The sequence below is a fragment of the Oryctolagus cuniculus genome, chromosome 17 (assembly GCF_964237555.1).
Source record: "Oryctolagus cuniculus chromosome 17, mOryCun1.1, whole genome shotgun sequence".
Taxonomy (NCBI): domain Eukaryota; kingdom Metazoa; phylum Chordata; class Mammalia; order Lagomorpha; family Leporidae; genus Oryctolagus; species Oryctolagus cuniculus.
The window spans coordinates 19,664,367-19,685,542 of record NC_091448.1 but is presented as its reverse complement, the minus strand read 5'-3'; the positions used below and the strand labels follow the sequence as shown (position 1 = coordinate 19,685,542).

The following is a 21,176-nucleotide window of genomic DNA, read 5'->3' as shown; positions in this document are numbered from 1 at the left end:
CGTCTGCAATAATGCCTTCACTGCCTTTACTATTGGGGGATTTTTCCCAATGCTTGTCCCATAATGCCTGCTCAAAATAAATCTCCACAATTTTGGTGTCGGGTACTCACCACAAATTGTATACCTCTATAGTCGCGACTCCATGAATCCAGGTTCCTCACTGCTTCTCTAATTCTCAGGTCCCACATTCGGGCGCCATTTGTGCCGGCCTGCAGCACGATGAACTGGGTTTTCCTGAAACAGAGAGTGGGAATGCGGAGAAAGGGACGCAAAGAATGGAGCCAAGACAAGTCCTGATCAAGGCTTGTTTATTGAATAAATCCAGTAGTATTTAAACATGACCAGTTGATTACAAGAAGGAGCACAAAAGATTTTCATATCAAAAAGGCTCTTAAGGTTACAAAGAGTTCCCAATAAGGTTCTTAATTATTGATTACAAGGGTACAATAAAACACTTAGGTGACAAATGCAGGTTATAGGTGTGACTGATTATCTGTATCATTTCTTGTGAAAGGTTTAGGTTCTTCTTGCCTCTTCCCGGAATCTCCCTAGCCCAATTGTCAGTGCCGGGGAAGTCTCCATATGTTTAAGTGTAAACAAAGGGAGTGACTACCTGTGGATGCCCACACTTAAACCTTTATTCGATATCCTGAAGGGAGACAGTTCCCCTACCTCCCAAGGAGTGCTTACTCCCGCAGCATGCCTAGCCTTGCAAAAGGTACAACAAGCCTTATCTCAGAGCTGTGTTTCTTGCATTGATTGTAATCAACCTTTAATTCTTATTGTTTTGATTGCAGATTATTTACCCACCACTCTGTTGTGGCAAGAGGCCCCTTTACTTTGGATATATTTACAGGCTACCCTTCAAAAGAATCTTGTACCATATTATAATGCAATAGCTGAGATTATTGCTAAAGGGAGACTAAAATGTACAAAAGATATTTGAAATAGAGCTGACATGTATATGTCAACCAACCATATACTAACAAACAGCTAATATGGCTCCTGTCTTTCACTGAAGGCTGGCCTCTTGCATTAGCTTCTTTTTCAGGACAAGGTCGTAATAACTATCCAGCAGATAAAGTGATACAATTTTTATGACATCATTCCTGTGTATTTCCACGAAATGCAAGCTTTCAACCCTTAGAGAATGCTGGCTTGATATTTATAGAGGGTGCCAACACTGGTCAAGCTTCTGTAATTTGTGATGGTCACCGTACAGTTATTAACACCTCTTTTTCATCTCTACAGCTAGTTGAATTAGCTGCTGTTGCACTTGCATTGCAGTCTACTTTGGATGTAGCGGTTAACATATACACCGATAGCAAATATGTGTTCCTGTCGGTGCCTCGATTGGAAACTTGTTCATTCCTTCCTGGATCCTCAGCTGCCTCTCCTTTGTGTTCTCGCATTTGCACTGTCATTCGGCAGCATACCTGCCCTTTCTTTATAGGTCCTATTCGAGCACATTCCAATCTTCCTGGACCTTTGGTAGAGGGCAATCGTGTGGCACATTCTGCTCTATGCATATATTCTATTGATACAGCAACAGGAGATCACGTTTTACATCATTTAAATGGGCATACGTTACGCTTAAAACATAATATGACTCGAGAACAAGCTCGACAAATTGTAACATTCTGTTCTACTTGCTCCATCCAGTTACCAGTACCTCACCTTCGAATTAATCCTCGCGGTTTATTCCCCAATCAACTATCGCAAATGGATATCACCCACTTCATGGAATTTGGTAAACAAAAATATATACGTGTGTCTACTGATACTTGTTCTGGATTTATATTTGCTTCCTTACATACAGGTGAAGCCACAAGACGTGTTATTACAAGCTTTTGCTTCCCTAGGAACTCCAAAGCAGATTAAAATGGATAATGAACCTGCTTATATCTCTGCCTCTTTTAAAAATCTTTGTGTAACTTTTTTATATCTCATGTTACTGACATTCCTTATAATCCTCAGGGTCGAGGCATTGTTAAACGTACACATAATACTTTAAAGCAATGCTTTAATAAAATTAAAAAAGGGGAGTTTGGGATTCTTGCCCATTCTCCTAACAAATGGCTCTCACATGCTTTATTCATTTTAAATTTTTTCACATTGGATAAAGATGGTCGTATTGCAGCTGATCAACACTGGCATCCACACAGCTGCGAAAAGAGCAATGGTGAAATGGAGGGGTCCTATCACCAATCAATCGAATGGACCTGATCCGGTACTGGTATGGGACGCGGGCTCCTAAGGGATGGGTATTTTTATGCAACCAATTTGCTTTTACATTGTTAGCCCCTGATGATTTTCACAACCGCTCATTGGGCCGTGTGGCCCCAATGCTTTAACATCTGTATTTCCAAAGACAGGACAGGGACGCTCATTCCCTGAGAACTGTGGTGATGATGTCATCGTAATTGGAGACCTGCTTTCACCATGGCTATACAGCTAGTGGGAGTTCCTGGATTGGTTTATGGAAATAATCGTGGACTACGAAGGCTTACATGTTTGGTGACCAAAACAATCAATCTTACTGCTACTGCGCTATCCAGTATAGCTGAAGAATTGGATCAAGTTCATCCAGGAGTACTCTGAAACCGAGCAGCTATCGATTATTTGCTGTTAAAGGATCATATAAGCTGTAAATCTGTACCAGGGGAATGTTATTTTAACATTACGAACAATGTGCCATATATAGAGTCTGTTATTGATAAACTTAAGAGTAAAATGCAACATATGTTTATTACTAACCCACTATTCATTTGGAGGGTTTCAATGGATTCATTGGTTATCAATGTTGGCTGGACCGCTACTGCTTTTCCTACTTTGTATGGGATGTTTTCCGTGTGTTCTGCAATTTGTGCTAACCTCGCTGCAGTCTGTATGGACTGACATTCATCATTTAAAACTTTGTACCAAACCTCCTTTTGTAATCAAAAATAGTTGATATTTGGCTATATGTTTCATCTCTCGCCTAATGTCAGGCTGGTCCGATGGTAGTGGGTTATCAGAACTTATCAACATTAGTGTCACTAAAGTTGGTATACAACCCCCCACTGCTAAATTTAACTGGCTTTAAAAAAATATCGATCATTCTTCAACTGCCCTATCCTTCTCAAACGAACAACAACAAGTATTGCGGCAGGGTATTCTAGATAATAGTGCAGCCATTGATTATCTTCTCTTATTACATCACAAAAATGCAATCAAGTTAAGAATATGTGTTGTTTTAATCTTACTGATGACTCTCATAGTATTGCTATTGAAATCCAAAAACGCACAGAACTTGCTTCTTACTTGACTCAAGACAAAGGGTCCAAAAGCTTATTCAATTGGCTTACATCCTGGCTGCCAAATTTCTCCTGGCTTAAAGAACTGTTTGTGGGGATTGTAATCTTCCTCATAAGCCTCCTTACAGCCCGTCTTGTCGGCAGGTGTTTCGTGTATTTTCTAACTAGGCCTTGGAAGTCCCTCAGAAGATAAGACGGTGGGTAGTCAATGACGGGTAAGATGGGTTGCCGCACATAGCAACCTAAGACAGGGATTCATCGATGACGATGGATTCTGATGACGGGTAAGAATGTGCAGGTGGAACCCACAACCTAAGACAGGCACCATCGTTTGCTTCATTATAAAATTAAATTAAAAAAAAAAAACCAGCACCGCTCAGAGTGCAGAGTTACATTTAATGGGCCTCCACCTATCTTTACGTTGCTTCTGATGCCTAGCTTTCTCTTCCTCCTGGTTTTGGTTAAAGCAGACCTTTGTGGCCCACACTAGAAGTCTACAGTCACAGGCGTAGTAGTGGTTCTGGTAGTGGCTCTTCTGTGAGGTAGACAATGCCCCTGAGGAAAGCTGTGTCCTCACTTGAAAGCTTTCTCTCCCTTTGCGTGGTCTGAAAGGGAGGTTTTGCCTGTTTACCGTGCCCAAGGCGAAGTCAACCTAGCTGTGAAATTATAATTTAAGCTCTCCTTTTGCCTATGCTATTATCACAGAAAATGTTAGCCATCCCTTTTCTAAGATCCAAAAGCCAAGTGGTGCCTCTTGGAGCGTCCTTCTGAATACTCAGTCTCCCATCTTGAAGAGACTGGAGAGAGGAGGGAGGGAGTCCCAGACTGCTTGCTGACAATAGCAATAGCAAATGAAGACTTAGCAAGCGATGTCACCCTTTAGATAACCACTTAGGAGAACATTTAACAGAAGGTCCGATGCCTCCTGTAAGTTTTAAGAATACATGTGTTTGGAAACATCTCTTAAATATCTGACATGATGTGGCTTGTTGAATCAGCAAACTCAAGCACAAACATATAAAAACATTTCGTTTCTTTCTACCAACAGATTTAAAGCTTCTGATACAGAGATTCAGGTCACAGGAATCAAAATGTATCTTTGATTAATTTTAGCAGTTTAAATTTATGAGCAATCTGTTCTCTATAAGCCAATGAAAATAAAGCTCTTAATAAATGTTCCCGTGTAGACATACCATATGTGTATACATATAACATAACATACAAGATAGCACAATAAAGCAGTTTCAGTAATAGCTTTAAAAAAAAAAATTCTTTAACTCCTTTTGGTAAATTACCAGTTGGTTCGAATGACTTGCTGCTCTTAGTAACCTCAGTTAACCATACTTTCTCTCGGTTGGTATCTGTAATACATTATTGGCGTCATCTGTTTACAGAGTTACCCCAAAGTTCTGAATACAATAGAAGTGGCTGGAAAAAGTCCATCAGAATAACAACGCTTTAGTTTTATGAGCAGCAAATTTGATATATAAAACTGTGGATGGCCAAAGACTTTAAGTTGCCACGTGTAAACTTCTAAACTCATTAACCAACAAGAGGCACTCGCTTACTTCACACAGTATTTCCAAAAGCACCTGCAGGATTTTACAGAACATTTAACCCTTTTAGGCCTTTAGGGCTTTCTCATTAGGATAACCATCGTGTCTGGTAACACAAGGTCATTAGACTTTTTAACTTACAGACATTTGTAGCGGTAGCATTTTATATTATCAAAACTTAAAAGGTAGCACCACTTCACATCTTGACAGTACTTCTAATATAATCCAAATAGCCTGCTTCGTTGGTGTCTCTACAAGATGAGAGACACATATCCTTTGATTTTTTTCTTCTTTCTTATCTTTTTTTTTTTTTTTTTGAATGCCTGTCAAGGATGCCAAGAAGGCTTAAAATATCTGGTTGAAATAAGATCCCTTAACACGATGACATAATATAGACCAAATTTGATCCCTGTGACAAGGTGATTACTCAAATGTTTTAGGATAAGCATATATTCAAACAAATCATAATTCTTAACACAAACTCAGGTGTTTTTAAACAAGTAGAATTTAACAGAGACATCAAGAGAACATAATAGATTACTTTAACATAACACAAAATCTGTGTCTCTTTGGTTGTTCCAAGACTCAGAAATAAAACCTTAAATTTAAGAGCTGGGGCATTGAGTCGAATCCCATGCTTTGGAACAGTTTTAACAGAGTCAGGACTAGGGAGAGAGACGAGCTTACTGGAGCTTGCTAAAACACTGAACAGAGTCGCCAATTAAAACGATCAGGCCGGCGCCGTGGCTCAATAGGCTAATCCTCCACCTTGCGGCGCCGGCACACCGGGTTCTAGTCCCGGTTGGGGCGCCGGATTCTGTCCCGGTTGCCCCTCTTCCAGGCCAGCTCTCTGCTATGGCCAGGGAGTGCAGTGGAGGATGGCCCAGGTGCTTGGGCCCTGCACCCCATGGGAGACCAGGAAAAGCACCTGGATCCTGGCTCCTGCCATCGGATCAGCACGGTGCGCCGGCTGCAGCGGCGGCCATTGGAGGGTGAACCAACGGCAAAAGGAAGACCTTTCTCTCTCTGTCTCTCTCTCTGTCCACTCTGCCTGTCAAAAATAAAAAAAAATAAAAAAAATAAAAAAAAAAAGATCAAAAGGAGATGCTACAAGTTTTAAACAGATTTCTAAGACAATTAAAAACTGTTTGCTAGGGGCTGGTGCCATGGCGCACTAGCTTAATCCTCCCCCTGTGACGCCGGCATTCCAAATGGGCGGTGGTTCGAGTCCCGGTTGCTCCTCTTCCAATCCAGCTCTCAGCTATGGCCTGGGAAAGCAGTGGGAGATGGCCCAAGTCCTTGGGCCCCTGCACCAGCGTTGGAGACTGGGAAGAAGCTCCTGGCTCTTGGGCTTCGGATCGATGCAGCTCCGGCCATTGCGGCCATTTGAGGAGTGAACCAGTAGATGGAAGACCTCTGTCTCTCTCTATCTCTCAGTGTCTGTAACTCTACCTGTCAAATAAATAAATAAAATCTTTAAAAAAAGTTTCCTAACATATGTATTGCAAAAATCTTATTTCCTTAATAGAGGATTATCAGATTATAATTCTATGTTAACAAAAAATAGAATAGATTTGGATTAAAAATTTATTTGTTATAACGTTCTGTGACTTCATCACACCCTCTTCAACTTACTTGAAATGTTCTATCATTTCCATTCCAGTCAAGAGTAAACCAGCCATCAGGATGAAGTCATTCTTACAAACCATGTCCTTTCTTTATTCAAAAAAACCTTTTATCTTCTTAACCTTTCTTATCTAGCACACATTTCTATACTTGTGATGTTTTCCATCTGCCAATTTCCTTGATTTACATTTGAAAGAACCTGTTAAAAAGCTCCAAATTAAGACAATATTTAAAAAATTTTTTTTTGGGGGGGACAGGCAGAATTAGACAGTGAGAGAGAGAGAGAAAGTCTTCCTTTTACCGTTGGTTCACCCCCCAAATGGCCGCCACGGCCGGCGCGCTGTGCTCCAATCCAAAGCCAGGAGCCAGGTGCTTCCTCCTGGTTTCCCATGCGGGTGCAGGGCCCAAGGACCTGGGCCATCCTCCACTGCCTTCCCGGGCCACAGCAGAGAGCTGGACTGGAAGAGGAGCAGCAGGGACAGAACCGGCGCCCCAACCTGGACTAGAACCCGAGGTGCCAGCACCACAGGCGGAGGATTAGCCAAGTGAGCCGTGGCACCGGCCCACACAATATTTCTTTTTATGTATTTATTTATTTATTTGTGTTGGGGGGACAAAGCTGCCTTTGGGGTGGAAGGGCTCCTCCACCTGCTGCTCCCTGGTCTCCACAGTGTTAGCGTCTGTGAAAAGACAATGTTGTCTCTAACGCAATAAGGGGGTGACGGGCCAGGGGGGAAAATGTCTTGCTGCTGCCGGCCCCCCAGCTCCCACTGCCCTCTGGCCTATGTGCGGTGGCTTAGAGGTGTGGGGGAGACTCCCGTTGTGACTGAATGTAACGCCCTTGCCCCTGCCACAGCCAATGCAGGGGAAGGGGGGGGCTCTTTCTGTCTCTTCCTGCCCCTTCTCCCCTCAGCTAAAGAGACTTTGAACTTAGGGGCCCATGAGCCTGGAGAGGCCTGAACCCAGTGAGGAAGTGTACGGGGAGGGGAGCCCTCTCCCACCCCTATTTCCTTCTGGGAGTGGTCAAGGGCTCAGAGCCCCCTGCTGGCCTTTCCTAGCCCATCTTCCTGGGGCCTGGCTGTTTTTAATGAAAATTTCAGAGGAGGGGAGGGGAGGGGAAAGAAAGGAAAGAAAGACAGGGTCAGAGAGAGAGGTAGAGAGAGGTCTTGCATGCTCTGGTTCTCTGGTGGGATGCAAAGGCAGGAGGCAGGAGGTTCTCCTGGGTCTCCCATGCATGCGGGTGCAGGGGCCGTAGCAGAGAGCTAGAACGGAAGAGGTGGGAGCAGAACCGGCGCCCATGTGGGGCTTGGAGGCAATAGCTACGTATGTCAGAGTCCCCTGTTGGGAGGTGCAGGCTGGTTGGCTCCCAGAGGTGGACCACTGCCATTGGGGCTGGACAGCGAGACGTCTAGGCTGGCCGGTGTGGTTGGTCTGCTGTTCGTCTGCACACGCAGGGGAAACAGCACAAAACACGAGCAAGGAGAAGCCCCAGACGTTTCTGGGCAAGCAAGCCCACGAGCTGGGTGAAGTCTGCCTTTGAGACCGCGTTGTATCCCCCGAAGGGATACACCGTGCCCGGAGGTACTGCAATACCGGGTCGATGCGCGGAGTGGACGGAGCAAGCTCCTATTCCAACTCCCGGCTCCAAAAATCCATTTAATATATTGTCCTCGGATAGAGGACGTATCAGATATTAAACTGATAAGAACAGATACTACACTTGATCTTAGCCAAAAGGCCGAGAAGCGATGCCGGGCCCCTGCGCGCGCGCCGCCGCCCGCCCCCGCCGCGCACCTTTCACGCGCGGTGACTCCCGCCCCGCCCCGCCCCGCCCCCGCCGCTCCTCGGGCCCGCGCGCGCCCCGCAGGCCACGCCGCCCTATCGCCCTCATCGTCCACGCGGGCGATTCCTCGCCCGCGCTCGGGACCGGCCCCCCTCCCCCCTCCTCCCTTCTCCTCCCCCGCCCCACCGCCGCGGCCGCACTCATCTGCATGTCACGCCCCCGCCGTCCTCATCTGCATGCACCCGCCCCGCCCCGCCCCAGGGACCGCGCGCCACCCCGCGGAAACATGGCCACGTGGCTCGGCCTTGTGGGCAGCGCGGCCTCCGCACGGAGTTCCCGGGTTCTCCCGCGAGGGCCGGAGAGAGCCGGCGGTTCCGCCGCGTACTCGTGACTCCCGGCTGGGGCGGGACCCACACCGCGGGGGACCGGCCGCCGCACCGACTGCCGCTGTGAGAGGGGCCTTGTGTTTCACTGGAGCTCGTTTGCAGCTGACACACTTCAACTAGCGTGGAGAGCGTCCCGAGGACGAGGACCGACGAAAAGGGCGGCCCCAGCGCTGGGCAGGCCGTGCGGGGCGCACCGACTGCTGCTGCCGCCTCCGCCCCAAGGACGCGGATGCCTGGGGGGGGGGGGGGACCTGGATCCCAGTGGAAGGACGCCTCAAGAAAGGGGGTTTCTGTTTATTCTTAATGATTTGTTTACTTACCGGAAAGACAGTCACACAGAAGCTTCCATCCGCGGGTTGAGTCCCACATGGCGGAAGCCGGCTGGGAGCCCGGAGCTCTGTGGTGGGCTCCGTGGGTGGGCTGTCTGAGAAGGTTTTCTTGCCCCCGTTATCAGGTAACCCCTTGGTCCTGAGGAGAGAGAATTCTCCTGGGAGCTTTCCTGGGGAAGGGCTGGGACCACCTGGGAGGTGACCAGGGTCTGGGCTCCTGGGTTTCCGCAGCAGGTGCTGGGCTGCAGGCCTGTCTCTCTCTCTCTCTCACATACACACACACACACACACACACACACAGGCTCAATTTCTGACTTCCTACCTGACATATCCCCCCTCAAGAGAGAATACCCGTAATTCTTTTATGGGGATAAATGGGTGGGGTTCTGTCTTCTAGCTACTTCCGAAGCTGACAAGTGGGCGTCCAGGGGGATATGGGTGTTTTTCTCTTGCTCTCTGTCCTGTGGTGCTTGAGAGTGGCCTCGGGAAGCATGGTCCTGCTTGGTCCAGAGAGCGGGTCACCTCGCCCGATGAGTAGGCTGGAAGCCATGTCCTAGAGGCATCTGGAGCAGATGGCTTGTGTTCTGTTAGAGAGAGGACACGCAAGGATGTTAAGGGGCAACAGTCTGCAGCGAGCACAGAATGTGCTTGGTGCTGTGTCGCCAAGGAGAGGCAGTGACCAGCATTTCCATGACCAGATGTGGTGTTAGGCCAGATATTTTAGTCTTGTCTGACCTGGCCCTGGAGTTGTCTGGCCTCGTCCAAGAAAGCATGAACATGACTTTTGCCCCTTTAGTTTGACCCTGGCTCGGGGCACTTTCTCGGGCAGCAGGTCGCAGGTCTAGGGCCTGCCTGTTTGAAGGCCTGAATTTGCAATCCCTTTGTGAGAGCCCTAGTCCTGGCAGCTTTTCAGTGGATAAAAGCTGAGCCTTGTTTGCTTGCTTTTCCCAAAGGAGGGGGCTCTGCTCTGGCTCCCTGCTGAGAGCCTGGTGTAGGAGCTGTGCTATTTCCCTGCATCTAGGAATCGGTTACCTGTTAGGGAAAAGGTGGGACTGCCTGAGGTTTGCAGAAGTAAGCATTTGCTGCATGGCCCATATCCTCTCTGGCGCTGGTCTTCTCTCCCCAGGGGAGTGGAGAAGGGTTAAATAATTCACTCTCTAAGGGACCGGTCATGCCTTTTCTTCTGGATACCTAGTAGCTCGTTTTGCTAGGAAGTTAAGCCGATGGATAAGACCAGAATCTCAGGCTGGGAAGGGGAGCAGACTAATAAATCATTTACATTTAACCATCTACATTTTGGATTACTTTGCACCCCTTCAAGAGATAGGCCCTTTAAGTCCTCGGTGAGGACCCATCCAAATAGGTGCTGTTACTCAAAGCCCTGTTTTTAGGAACTGGCAGTGAAGTAGGCAGGTGTATAGGTTAAAGTCAATTAGCTTTGTGAGCTGGAAGACCGTGCCTTTGCCACACCTCTGTGTGACCTCAGGCCCCTACCTGGCCACACCTGAGTGCCCACCGGCCAATCAGGTTAATTAACCACTCCCCTTTGGAAGTGGGTTAAAAGCCTGGGACCAAAGCCTGGGACCCCGTGTGTCCTGGCCCTCTTATTTTCCCTGGCCTCTAGCCAGGAGGGGGCTGGCTGTAGCCCTGTGCCTCCAGGGCCCGTGGCCTTCAGACCACCCGCCCTAGGCTTCCTGGCCTAGATGCTCCTCCACGTGGCTGGTTCCTGGTGCTCCGTATGAGTCCAGATTTGCCTCTCTCTCTTAGATAAAGCTCTCACTCTCCTATGCATCTTTCGCACTAAGTAAAGCTTACCATGTACCATGCTGCCTCGTTTATCTGTGCCGGTATTTAGAATTCTTCTCTAAATATTAGGCAAGAGCCCTCTCGGGCTTATTAATATTGGGGATTTATTAACAAGCATATGGCGATATCGTATGGCACCTCAAATTTCAGTACCATATGTGGAAACCCAGATGGGCCTTCTGGGGAACTTTAAGGAGCCACATTTTCATATATATTTTAGGGGTCATTTCTGATATCATATGGCACCCCAAATGCCGGTAACATACGTGGCATCCCAGATGGTGCTTCCGGGGAACTTTAAGGGGCCACAGTTGGATATATATTTTGAGAGGCCGTTTCTGATATCAGCAGGAAGGGCTTTCAGGGTTAAGAATATTTGGATAGACATCAAGGCCTGGCTGGGTGTGTGAGGCCCAGACCTACGCGTGGGGTGCCAGAAGAGAAGAGAGATGAGAATCTCCTTAAGAGAGGCACCCTGTTGACTCCCATTATGAAGCTGGACTAGGAGGAGAGCTGAACAGGAGGCTGGTACAAATAGGCAACTTATGTTTCACTGACCCTAGGCCATCCCCTCAACAGCAGTGGCTAGAGCTGGAAGCTGGGCAGAGGCTGGGCAGAGCCAAAGGCTTTAAGCTCGGAGCCACAGGGTCTGCGGTTCTGAACCAGGGGTCCTTCGACCCCAGGGCAGTTCCGTGTCCAGTGGCCTTGCTCTCGGCTGAGCTGACAGGAGGCAGTTTCTGTCACGACGGCTGCTTGCCCAACGCCCTGGCTCCTCACATCGGAAACGGGTGCCGTTTGGGGTGGACTGGCCTTGTTGGGTCTCCTTGACGGCAGATCACCGTGCAGAACAGCCATTGATTGGCCTGTTGCCTATCCTTACATCGCTCCTGCTGCAAGCTTGCTCCTCGTTCTGGTCTCTAATAAAGCAGGGGCAGCCTCTATGATGTCAGTCAAGGGGTGCTCAACCCAACCCTGATTTTTGAAGATTGCTTTAATGTCATCAGGGGGAGCTAGACAACTATGGTCATGGGCAAATTCTGACACTTAGTATTTTCCTGTGAGCTATAACCATGCCCATGAAGAGACCTTTTAGGTAAGAATCAGGCTAGCTGTGACATTACTTCATAGTTTAACCTCTCATTTTCTGGCTATGCTGTTTGGTCCTCTATACTGTGGCCAGGCATTAGTACAGAAAAGGTCAGTCATCCCTTATATAAGGTCTGGGGATCAAACCGTGCATCACAGTGGAGAGTCCTGCAGAACAGTAGTAGCTTCCCTTCTGGAAGAGAAGAGAGGAGAAATGAGGCAGCCAGTCGGGTCTCTCTGGTTGCTTAGCCTGACTCCCTGGGCCTTCAGATTTAAGCAGCGTTCAACCGGTGTGTTACTGCCATCCTTTGGCTTCTGGATATTTACCGTGTAGCCAGTGGGTTATGGGCCTGGGTTGCCGGGTTTAACTAGTGTTACCGTGTAGCCCATAAGTTTAAGTTTTGGGGCTTCCGGGTTTCCACCGTGTAGCCTGTGGACACTAGAGCTTTCTTGGGCTCCTGGAACCCAGGTCTCTAGCATCTGCCTCATAACCATCTCCAAGCATCTCCAAGTCTCTTTTGCAACACTCTCCCTTTGGGCTGGACCTCCGTGTGATCCACGTTTGAACTAACAATGCCCGGTTATTCAGCGTCAGCTGCATGGAGACTTCGTCATCTCCCTTTAAAGGATCTGGCTTCAGAGCCAGGGGCTGGAGCAGCTAGAAAGAAACATGCTTCTACCTGAAGTTTAGCATCATGTCACATCTTGGCAGCACCTTTAATCCAAATAGCCCAACTGGTTATTATCTCTGCGAGATGAGAGAGATCTCTTGGCATCTGCAGTAGCCCCTCTGGAAATATCAAATTCTGGAGAATTTAGAACTTTGATTTTCAGAAAGTCTGCTAAAGATGCCAAGAGAACTTAAAGTATCTGGGCAAAGCAGAATTCCTTAACACTGTGAAGTGATATCCATCCATGTAGTCAGGGCGATTTTAACACTTTTAGACCAGATCTAATCATAGTGACATTTAAAATAACTTAGACTTTTAAGGCTCGATGCTTTTCATCAATCATAACTTAAGAGACAGTAGAGTACACAATAGATTCCTTCGACGGAACACAAATTCCATGTCTCTTGTTGAATAAAGCAGAAATAAAAACCTCGAACATAAGAGTTAGCACACGAAATCACCACATAACTTGGAACAATTTAACAGTCAAAAAGAGCTTACAGGACCTAACTCTAGAAATGGCACAGAGCAACCAATTAAACAGACACTGTTAAAAGGAGACGGTGCAGTTTTTACAACAGCAGATTTTAAGATTTACGATTGAGACCATTTCCAGATATTTACTGACATATTTATATGCACTTTAAAAAAACGCATTGTCCTAACAGAAGCTCGGACTTCGATTTTAGGTCCGTGTGACTTTGGCATTAACACTCAACTTTGGCCAGCGACGCGGCTTACTAGGCTAATCCTCTGCCTGGCGGTGCCGGCACACCGGGTTCTAGTCCCGGTCAGGGCGCCGGATTCTGTCCGGTTTCCCCTCTTCCAGGCCAGCTCTCTGCTGTGGCCAGGGAGTGCAGTGGAGGATGGCCCAAGTACTTGGGCCCTGCACCCCATGGGAGACCAGGAGAAGTACCTGGCTCCTGCCATCGGATCAGTGCGGTGCGCTGGCTACAGCACGCCAGCCGCGGTGGCCATTGGAGGGTGAACCAACGGCAAAAGGAAGACCTTTCTCTCTGTCTCTCTCTCACACTGTCCACTCTGTCAAAAAAAAAAAAAAACACACACACACAAAACACACAAAACACTCAACTTGTAGAAAACTCTGTAAACAAGATTTTAAAATCGTAAACTTTTCTTATCTTTTTGTGACTTGCTCAGACCTTCTGAAACTTACACCCGAAGTTACTTTTAAGTAGTCTTGAATTGTCATGTATGGCCAACCTATGAGAATACATGTTAATAAGTCCCACCAGTCTCCCTTACAGAATTTAAGGTGTTATAATACATTTTCCCAAGTTTAACTTAGTAACGATGCCTAGATGATTTAAGGCACTGAAGTTGAATACACACCATTATCTGCATTATTTTTGAGGTCAAAATTACATTTCCCTGTTCTTAAGTACCCGATAAAGATGACACCTCCTGGACAGCAAGCAGAGACACTAGTGCATGCTCACAACTTTGAAAAGACCCTCATCTTTTAAAGAAACACGGTTAAAGCGTATCAGAAACACGGGTAAACCGAGCGAACCAAGCAAACCGGAGGGCATTTGGGTTAACCGGATTTTGAACCAATCTGTATTGGCTGACTGTAGTTACCAACATAAAGGCTTGTATACACAGAATTTACTCTCGTTTACTATAAGACCACTCTAGCTGGAAAGCGATAACACGAATACAACACAGGCCTGACATCATTTATAACCTTTTAGCATACTTGACATAATCTGAATCGACTAAACAGCTGTTATTTTAACAAAATCAGAGTCTCATTCTTTCAGAGGTCCAGGGATCCGACTGGAAGCCTCAAAGTCAGAAGACTCGGTTTAGAACTGAAACTGTCGAAGAGTCGAACCGTTTAGCCAAAAGAGTACGTTTAACCCGAGCATTTTACCAAGGCTGTGGGCCAGATCTGATCAGAGTTGAGGTAATCCCTCAAACATTACAAATAGGCAGATAACGTAAACAACGTTGAGACACAGTTCTCCCAATCAAGACTCAGTACTGGCAATAGAAAAACAGGAAACCTCCAAGACACGTGAAAACTCTCATCAGCCAAGTCAGGGACAGCAGCACAGAAGAGGGCCGATCATCAGCGTGTGAGCCCAGTGCTTCGGACAGGAAGCACATCACAACACAAAGAGGCAGTCAGACTCCTGCGGGGCTGAAGGAAAAGTTTCCATGAGCCGCAGAGAGAGACCCATCCATCGGGTTGTAAGGGTTCATGGATTAAGGTGTCTCTCTAGCTTAGGTGGGGAAACCTGCAAGGCCAGCCTTAGACCCAGGCATTTCCCCTCCCCCCTCCTTCTTGTGTGGAAGTCCCTTCGTGGTTGGCAGAAATGTTCCCGGAGGGAAGGCCATGGAAGCTGGGGGTTCTTGTCTTCACGCAAGAAAGAATTCAGGCGTGAGACCTAGAGCAGAGTGATAAGGCTTTACTGGGGACAGGGCATCTGTCAGGAGGGAAGGGACAGCGAGAGAGAGAGCGCCCAGTCACTCAGACTGGGGGAGAGCAAGGTTACATGGTTGAGTGCAGAGGATGAGGCCAGGCAGGTGGCTCCGCAGAGAGGCAGAGGGCTGAGGGTCCATCCCTTTGGATTCCCTAGGATTTTAAGGGGGTCTGTTTACCCACCTCCCCCCTCCTCCAGGACAAAGAATGGAGAGTCCTGGAGGAAGGGTTTGTTGGGAGAAAATTAGCAAATTCCTCCCCAGATTTGCTGGCACTGGGCTGAGTCGGGGGCTTCCCTTCAGGCGTGTCTGAGGTTTTCTTGCTGCAGGCCTGTCTCCCACACACACACACACACACACACACACAGACACACGGGCTCAGTTTCTGACTTCCTACCTGACAGCAGGTGAGACAGAAGCCCCAACACTGGGGCATCTTCCAAGCCCACCACAAACTGGCAACAGCTAAAGAGAAAACCTCTACAGCCTGCTTTTTGATGTCACGTGTTCCCCCGTGGGGGCGCACCCTGCTGTCCCCAGGGACTGGAACCCAGGCACCCTGGTGTAGACAAAGGCTCTCAAGCTGACCAAACGTGTGCCCCACACTGCCCCACCTGGGGTGCTGGGGTCGGTTGATCAGGGAGCCAGGTTGGCTTCAGTGTCCCTGTGCTGGGAATGAGATGAGAGGGGAATACGTGGAGCTGTATGGTGGTGTCGCCCTTGAGTTCCTGTCACTGTGACTTGTCCGTCCGTGTCTACGCATCGCCCCCGTTACCCTGCTTAGATCCCGGTCCCCCAGGGATCTTGCTCACCCTTCCTCTAAACCCAGGGCGGCACCAGCTAGGCCTCCTCCTGATAACTTCTGGGGGAAAACTCAGATAGGAGTTTCTCATATTTACACCCATAAAGTCGTTTGTTTCAGGAGGAGATGTGTGAAGACAAAGACCCATCTCCTTGAAACCCCCCAGCCTCAACCGGACTGCGCGCTCAGCCCTCTGCCTCCACGCTGAGCCGCCTGCCTGCCTGACCAGGTGTGTTCTCTCCACCCAACCATGTAACCTCGCTCTTCCCGCAGTCCGAGCGACTGGGCACTCTCTCAGGTTCTGTCTGCAGAGGTGCCCGTCCGTTCTTATGGACGTCCCTTCCCTAATGAACTTAGCTATTTTACTTTCCACTACCCTCTGTCTCGCACCTGAATTCTTTCTTGCGTGAAGACAAGAACCCTGCCATTCTCCGGTAACAAGCCCCCTTCCTCAGTCTGCACCGCTTAAAGGGACAGCACTAGCCCGTGCGCCCGTCTGGTGACCCCTCCTCCCGGTGCCTGCGAACCCCTTTCTGGGCAGTAAATCATGGACCGAGTCACTGCAGCAGGGACAGGAACTTGAGGCGCAGCCAGCAGTCCCAGCCAAGCCTGCTTCCCACAGCCGTGCCCAGCCATCGTGTTGCAGTATCGCACAGTGTAGTGGTCGTGTCTCTCCCTGAGAAAGGTTGTGCATCTCTGCACTTCCTTAACCCACCGCTTTATTCCCTGTGAACAAGCTCTTCCTGTCCTCTGTACCAGACCGCGGGGTGTACTCAGCCCTTGGTGCTGAGTCATGTAACTAAGGCGGGGCCTGCACTGTGGGGCAGAGGGTTAATTGCCACCTGGGACACTGGAGTCCCATCTGGGCTCCGGCTCAAGCCAGGCTGCTTCCACTTCAGATCCAGCTCCCTGCTAATGCGCCTGAGAAAGAAGCGGAACACAGCCCAGGTAATCTGGCCCCTGCGCCCTCGTGGGATGCTAGAAGAACCTCCTGGCTATGGCCTGGCACAGCTCCCATCATTGTGGCCATCTGGGGAGTCAACCAGTTTATGGAAGATCTCTCTCTCTCTCTGTGTCACTCTGAGTTTCTTTTTTTTTTTTTTTTTTTTGACAGGCAGAGTGGACAGTGAGAGAGAGAGACAGAGAGAAAGGTCTTCCTTTGCCGTTGGTTCACCCTCCAATGGCAGGAGCCAGGCACTTATCCTGGTCTCCCATGGGGTGCAGGGCCCAAGTACTTGGGTCATCCTCCACTGCACTCCCTGGCCACAGCAGAGAGCTGGCCTGGAAGAGGGGCAACCGGGACAGAATCCGGCGCCCTGACCGGGACTAGAATCCGGTGTGCCGGTGCTGTAAGGCGGAGGATTAGTCTAGGGAGCCACGGCACCGGCTCACTCTGAGTTTCAAATAAATGAATAGGTGCCAGCGCTGTGGTGTAGCAGGTTAAAGCCCTGGCCTGAAGTGCCAGCATCCCATATGGGTGCCGGTCCTAGTCCAGGCTGCTCTTCTTCTGATCCGGCTCTCTGCTATGGCCTGGGAAAGCAGTAGAAGATGGCCCAAGTGCTTGGGCCCCTGCACCCACGTGGGAGACCTGGAAGAAGATCCTAGCTTTGAATTGGTGCAGCTCTGGCCTTAGCGATCATCTGGGGAGTGAACCAGCAGACGGAAGACCTCTCTCTCTGTAACTCTGTCTTTCAAATAAATAAAATAAATCTTTTAAAAAAATAAATAACTTTTTTAGAGGACAGTATTTGATTGTCAAGAAAAGATTGTTGGTAGATGAGGACAAGTGCAGACCTTGGGGTCTCAAGAAATACTGTCCTTTCCTGCTCAGTGACCACGATCTGAGGCTTTTTTTTTTTAATTAAAATGATTTATTTGTTTATTTAAAAGGCAAGATAGAAGGAAGTGAAGATCTTTCATCGGCTGGTTCACTCCCCAATTGTGGGGAGCAACTCGGACTAGACTAAGTTACTGGAATTAAGACTTATTCTATGCATCTGCTCTCCCACAATATGGCGCTGGGAGAGGAGGAAACAGCTTTTGCGCAGCTGCCTCCAGTTCAATTGATAAGCTGCAGGAGCTGATCCTGCTCCTGATTGGAGGAGAGCAGCGTACTCGGCGTGTGGGTAGCAGAGTTGGGATTGGTGGAAGAGGACTATAAAGGAGGAGAGAGACAACATGCACCAGGAACATCTATCTGAAGGAACATCTGAGCAGCCCCCGAGAGAGCCGGCCGGCGGTGTCGTTCCTCCGCAAAGAGGGGGAGCGACACCCAATGGCTGCAATAATGGGCTCAGCTGATCTGGAGCCAGGAGCCAGGAGCGTGTTCTGGGTCTCCCACGTGGGTGCTGGGGCCCAAAGACTTGGCCATCTTCTACTGCTTTCCCTGGCCATAGCAGAGAGCCGGATTGGAAATTAGCAGCCGGGACTCAAACTGGCACCCACTGGACGCCAGCTCTGCAGGTGGAGGCTTTAACCTTCCAAGGCACGGTGCTGGCTACAGGTCGGAGGCTTTTAAGCAGTGCAAAGGGGAGGTTGGGCTGTTGAGCCAGGTCCCATCTGCTTGCTGGTCTGATACCAGGTATCTCAGAAGCAGCCCAGCTCCCTGGGAGACTTGTTCCCTGCCTTGGCTTCGTCATGAGGTGGAGATGGCAGGATATTCTGTGCAACGTGACTGCACAATGAAATGCAAGCAGCGAAGTATGACCTCCGAGATGTTCGTGTGTCATCCATCAGGGCACAGCCCAGTCAGTCTGGAGCCTGTGCTTATCCTGCCCTTTTATTTGCTACCATACACTTAGAGCCCCAGTCCTGCTGACCAGAGAGGACAATCGTAGCTGGCTTTCCAGTTTCTGGAATGCACCTGCAAGCACTGTTTGTTTTTTCTAGCACGCTGATTCCTCACAGAATCATTGGTTCTCTCTCTCTCTCTCTTTTTCCTTTTGCAGTGGATGCAAGACTTCATTAAAGGTCTCCCAACCAGCAGTTTGCTTTTGTACTTCAGAATAGGAAAAGGAAAAGGAAAAGGAAGCTTTTTGGTGAGATAACACTTTTCCCCTTGTTCTTCCAAATGCTCTTTCTTTTCGTTTTTCTTCCTTCCTCCCTTCCTTTGTTCCCTTCTGGCCGGCAGACAGAAGTGGGAGTGGGCACACACAGAGCGGGTAGGCTGGAGAGAGCGAGAGCAGGCGCTTTTGCTTCCATCTGCTGGTTCAGGAACCGCACCCATGTGGGAGGCTGGCTCTGCAGGTGATGGCTTCAACCGCAGCTGAGTCACTCCCCAGATGCCTGCAATGGCTAGTAGCCGTGCTGGGCTGGAGTGGAGCTGGGAGGGTCATCTTGGTCTCCCACAAAGGCGGCCGGGCCCCAACTACTTTGAGGCATCACCTACTGCCTCCCGGGGTCTTGCATCAGCAGGAAGCTCGAATCAGGAGCCAGAGCTGGAGTATTGTACCCAGGCACTCTGATATGGGATACAGGCATTTGCTTATCTCATAAACATTTATCTGAAAGAAGAGAGGTGCTCCATCTGCTGGTTCAGTCTGGCTAGGTTGAAGCCAGGAGTCAGGAGCTTCATCCATGGCTGGCAGAGTCCCAAGGACTTGGGCCATCTGTGGACCCAACTTGTCACAGCACCTTACAAGGGAGCTGGGGCGGTGTGGACTGAATCCGATATGGCATGCGGGCAGTAGCGGCTTAACACTGCTGTGCGCGACATTGGCCCTGATGCAGGCGTCTTAAGTGCAGGCCTCACCTCTGGGCTTAAATAGGCACATCCTGTCCCTAAAATAGTTGACTTAAAAAACCAACCGAACCGAACGCAACTTCTCGGACTTGTCCCCTTCTCTACTCTGATCTAGAACTCCTTCTAGTGCTGCTGAATAGCCAAACATCGCAACTGGCACTCACACTCTGTTTACCTTCACCGGGAGATGCAGCCTAAAGTGTAATGAAATCCCCTTCTCATCATGGACTTCTGGAATTCTTCGTTGATTAAGATTGTGCTCCAGTCACGGATAGAAACAAGTAACTTCCACACATCTCAGTGTCGCGACACAACAAACTGCAAAAACTTCTTTAAGCACTGATTCTTCTATTTTTAGTCACTTTGTTATTTACCCCGAGGGGGTGCACCGTGCCCGGAGGTACTGCAATACCGGGTCGATGCGCGGAGTGGACGGAGCAAGCTCCTATTCCAACTCCCGGCTCCAAAAATCCATTTAATATATTGTCCTCGGATAGAGGACGTATCAGATATTAAACTGATAAGAACAGATACTACACTTGATCTTAGCCAAAAGGCCGAGAAGCGATACCTGACCCTGCCGTCCGCGCTCCAGCAGGCCTCCCGCCACACACCTTCAGCTCGCGGCGACCACCCCAGCCCTCATGGCGCGCCCCTTTTCCTTCGCGTCCCTGACAGTCTTCTTGGTCTTCTTTAGGCGCCTGGGCACACTTCCTACTCTTCCTATTTTTTTTACGAGAAAAGTCAAGCCCCGCTTCTCCCGGCATTCCCGGGCTGACTAGCCGCATCTCATTTGCATGCTCCGCCCCTGACGCGAAGAGGCGTGGCTACCGCGAGAGGGCCCAGCTCTGCCGCCACCGCCCGGCTCTGCCTCCGACCGCGTCGCGGTTTGGTGGCGCGCGAGCCAAAAGACAGAGCTGGGGGCTGGGGGCTGGCCGGCGCGAGGGGTCGGGAAGGGCTGTGCGGGGGATGGCGGCCGTGCGGGGTGACGCGGCTGTACGGAGGGCGGTGTCTGCGGAGCGCGGCGTCTGTGCAGCGGGCAGCGTCCGTGCGGGGGGACGGGAGTTGTGCTGGGGTGCGGCCGTGCGGGGGCGGCGTCCGTGCAGGGGTGCGGCCGTGCTGGGGGCGCGGCTGTGCGGGGAGCCGGTTGCGGGGGGGGGGCAGGCTTCCCCTCCCTCCGTGGGGAGCTCCTCTTTCTTTCACTCGGTCTGGGGAGGCAAAGAGCTAGCCTTGCGCGACGTGGGAACTCGGGCGCGTTTGCCCTGCGGGACTGGAAGTTCGAGCGCCCGGGGCGGCTCGGACCGAGCCGCGCCCTGGGCTGAGCGCCTCGCCTGTCCCGTGGGGTCCGGGCTCCTGTTGTCATAAGCCGGGGCCAGGGCCAGGCGAGTCCTGCAGGGCCGAATTTAAGGACGCGCCCTCGGAACCCTTCGGGAATCATAATTAGTACTTTAATCCAACGCATTTTTCTTATCAAGAGACTTTCTGATTGGGTGCGTATATTCATAAACATACTTAATTATTTTTTAAATTTTTGCTCAAGGCAAATGTTTCATTTATTCCAGACTGATCCTCACCTGGTTATTGCTATCTCCATTCTATTGACTTTTGTCATCCAAACTGGGTGGGTGCGGCCAGCCAGGCAGCT

The 21,176-nt window shown here is 49.5% G+C and overlaps 1 long non-coding RNA gene and 2 other non-coding genes across 4 annotated transcripts; all 3 read right to left on the bottom strand.

The window, feature by feature from the left end:
• Positions 1-291: 291 nt before the first annotated feature.
• Positions 292-20,121, bottom strand: LOC138846070 (uncharacterized). Of its 2 annotated transcripts, XR_011383451.1 has the most exons (4): positions 19,707-20,121; positions 10,009-12,061; positions 8,968-9,560; positions 292-6,304 (listed from the first exon to the last, which is right to left on the bottom strand). It is a non-coding gene; the product is annotated as an uncharacterized lncRNA (long non-coding RNA). The 2 variants fall into 2 exon arrangements; XR_011383452.1 differs by lacking the exon at positions 10,009-12,061 and having other exon boundaries at positions 19,707-20,120.
• Positions 8,038-8,228, bottom strand: LOC127484557 (U2 spliceosomal RNA). Its single transcript, XR_007911619.2, has one exon. It is a non-coding gene; the product is annotated as a U2 spliceosomal RNA (small nuclear RNA).
• On the bottom strand, positions 19,910-20,100 carry LOC127484560 (U2 spliceosomal RNA). The gene has a single exon (XR_007911622.1). It is a non-coding gene; the product is annotated as a U2 spliceosomal RNA (small nuclear RNA).
• Positions 20,122-21,176: the final 1,055 nt, after the last annotated feature.